Below are 3,960 nucleotides of genomic sequence, written 5' to 3' on the forward strand. Positions count from 1 at the left end.
TATATTTTTTGGCTCATAAATTTTAAGGTTTAGTGACTTTATTCTAAACAACACTAGTCGCCGGTACCCTTATCCCCCCATTCTATATAAATATATATATATATATATATATATATATATATATAATACGTATATATAAACATACATACATACATATATACATACATACATACACTGCTCAAAAAAATAAAGTGAACACTTAAACAACACAATGTAACTCCAAGTCAATCACACTTCTGTGAAATCAAACTGTCCACTTAGGAAGCAACACTGATTGACAATCAATTTCACATGCTGTTGTGCAAATGGAATAGACAAAAGGTGGAAATTATAGGCAATTAGCAAGACACACCCAATAAAGGAGTTGTTCTGCAGGTGGTGACCACAAACCACTTCTCAGCTCCTATGCTTTCTGAATGATATTTTGGTCACTTTTGAAAGCTGGCAGTGCTTTCACTCTAGTGGTAGCATGAGACGGAGTCTACAACCCACACAAGTGGCTCAGGTAGTGCAGCTCATCCAGGATGGCACATCAATGCGAGCTGTGGCAAGAAGGTTTGCTGTGTCTGTCAGCGTAGGCACTACCAGGAGACAGGCCAGTACATCAGGAGACATGGAGGAGACCGTAGGAGGTCAAAAACCCAGCAGCAGGACCGCTACCTCCGCCTTTGTGCAAGAAGGAACAGGAGGAGCACTGCCAGAGAACTGCAAAATTACCTCCAGCAAGCCACAAATGTGCATGTGTCTACTCAAACGATCAGAAACAAACTCCATTAGGGTGGTATGAGGGCCCAACGTCCACAGGTGGGGGTTGTGCTTACAGCCCAACACCGTGCAGGATGTTTGGCATTTGCCAGAGAACACCAAGATTGGCAATTTCGCCACTGGCGCCCTGTGCTCTTCACAGATGAAAGCAGGTTCGCACTGAGCACATGTGACAGACGTGATAGAGTCTGCAGACGCCAAGGAGAACATTCTGCTGCCTGCAACATCCTCCAGCATGACCGGTTTGGCAGTGGGTCAGATAATGGTGTGGAGTGGCATTTCTTTGGGGTGCCGCACAGCCCTCCATGTGCTCGCCAGAGGTAGCCTGACTGCCATTAGGTACCGGGATGAGCTCCTCAGACCTCTTGTGAGACCATATGCTGGTGCAGTTGGCCCTGGGTTCCTCCTAATTCAAGACAATGCTAGACCTCATGTGGCTGGAGTATGTCAGCAGTTCCTGCAAAACGAACGCATTGATGCTATGGACTGGCCCGCCCGTTCCTTAGACCTGAATCCAATTGAGCACATCTGGGACATCATCAGGAGCATGTCCAGGCATTGTAGGGAGGTCATACAGGCACGTGGGGGCCACACACACTACTGAGCCTCATTTTGTCTTGTTTTAAGGACATTACATCAAAGTTGGATCAGCCTGTAGTGTGTTTTTCCACTTTAATTTTGAGTGTGACTCCAAATCCAGACCTCCATGGGTTAATAAATTTGATTTCCATTGATATTGTTTGTGTGATTTTGTTGTCAGCACATTCAACTATGTAAAGAACAAAGTATTTAATAAGAATATTTCATTCATTCAGACATAGGATGTGTTGTTTAAGTGTTCCCTTTATTTTTTTGAGCAGTGTATATTTATCTATATATGGGGACAACACTGTTTATCTTGCCTCTGAGCAACTGGGACGAACTTACACCACTGGTGAGAACTGAACAGGATTGCTGATAGGCACAAGCTAGGAGAAGCTGGAGATGAGAACAGGAACTATTGAACTCAGGACTTGAATGTGCACCATGGAATGTGCACCAGATGGCAGATACAGCAATCCTGTCATGACTGAAGTTTTGTGAACCCGGCGTGTACGTGAAGCACGTGCAGGCACCTGGAGGACTGTGTGTATATTGGCTGGTCTGTGGGAATCAGTGAGATGAAGAGCTCAAAGAAGACTATGGACGATGAAGTAGGTACAAAAAGTAAGATTTAATGGAGTAATGATAATTCACAGAGGCTGAGATTTCCCCAATGACTGAACTGAAGAATGGAGTTAATAAATGTAATGAAATAGTTAATAGAATGATGCTGTAGCACTCTGTATGAAGAACAGTGACTGTGGCGGTGACTTTAAGACAAGGCTGAAGAAGAACTGAAGACTGTAACTGTGACTTTAGGACGAGATTGAAAAATACTGTGACTGTGTCTTTAAGATGAAACTGAAGATTACTGTAATTATCTTTAAAACAAAACTGAAGTATACTGTGGCTGTGTTTTTAAAATGAGACTGAAGAATACTGTGACTGTGTCTTTAATACGAGACTGTAGAATAATGCGGCTGTGTACCGGATATAACTGAAATGCAACTGTAATCCGGCTGGGTACCGGATATAACTGGTAATGCAACTGTAATCCGGATAGGTACCTGATATAACTGGTAATGCAACTGTAATCCGGCCTGGGTACCGGATATAACTGGTAACACAACTGTAATCCGGGCTGGGTACCGGACATAACTGGTAACGCAACTGTAATCCGGGCTGGGAAGCAAAAAAGAAGAGGTTAACAGGAAACTAAGGTAATTAGTATTACCTTTTAGGGAGCTCAGCTACTAAGCTCACACTGAGCTGTGTGACTCAAGGAACTGGCAGCTTCTGAAACACATGTCTCTCTACTTATACCTCTTGGTCCTTGGTGATTGGAGTCAGATGATTCATGGAGTCTCAGGCTGGCACAGGATTGGATAGCTTATGGTCAGGTGATCAGACCCTGTCACGTCAGTACTCCAGGTTAGGCTCTGATGTGGAGTGAGGCCTAGCAGGCCGAAAAAACACTAAAGCCTGAACTTCTGCAAATTAACAGAGGATGCTGCCTTTTAGGCCTAAACTCCAGACTGCTGAACACAGTTAAGAATCAAATGCTGCTCACAACTGATCACTGATTCCTCAGTGGAATTCCTACTCAGGTGGTTAATTAAAGGTAAGCAACACATATTTGCAGTCTTTATGCTGAGCTAAAGCAAATGCAAGTTACAGGATATGCTGAGGTAAGCCACAGAATATTAAAAAATACTGTCAGGATCATGACAAATCCTGGAATCAGGTAGTAGAGCTGTTATTACTGTAACAAGGAATTGCCAAGATACAAATTTACTGGCAATGAGCAGTTGAAAGTGAGGGGTTTAAATAGGGCACTCTGATGAATAATTGGTGCATCTGGTCATGTGGAATCTAACCCTATAGTGATTGGGAGAAATCAATCCAACTTGGTGGTGCTCATGCAGTGTTGAAGCCACACATAGGCGCCAAATCAGCAGCTAATCTGGACTCAATATGTTTATGTTTACTGTAGTAAACAGAGGAAGCACTGCAGCAGATAAGGCAACAGGTCCCGTAGGAGGGCATCAGAGTCTGTAGCATAACAGTATCCCCCACTACACACACACCCTTATGTGTGAACACTGGAAACTGCTGTGGTCAGGAAGGAAAGTTCTGATGAAACTTGCAAATGAGAATTGGAGTCGGTACATCTGAGGTGTTGATCCAAGCTTGTTCTTGTGCATAGAGACACCCACTGCTGCTATCTCACATACACAAGTGTAAACATTGGGAACATCAGGAACACTTCCCTTGCATCGAACCTCTGAGCAACCCATTGCTGGCTAAAAATAAGTGTCACATCTAACATGCCAGGGCCTCTCCAGTTACATACAAATTTACAGTGGCTGACTATGGCAGGCCCATTTAAAATGCTCCCAAAATGCTTACATTTTTCTAGCCACACCCCATTATTTCCTCTAAAATCTTCTTGGGGGCCACTCCCACTGGAGAAAGAACTTAGCAATTAGCAGCAGATATGATATAGCACAGAAGAAGTATTTTTGGGGATGGTTGCCCCCCCCCCCCCCCTATCCCCCCATTCCCTCACAGCAACAACGGGTTACTGCCGGACAGCTAGAACCATTGAAGCCA

This window comes from Pseudophryne corroboree, chromosome 4, assembly GCF_028390025.1.
Source record: "Pseudophryne corroboree isolate aPseCor3 chromosome 4, aPseCor3.hap2, whole genome shotgun sequence".
Classification (NCBI taxonomy): Eukaryota; Metazoa; Chordata; class Amphibia; order Anura; family Myobatrachidae; genus Pseudophryne; species Pseudophryne corroboree.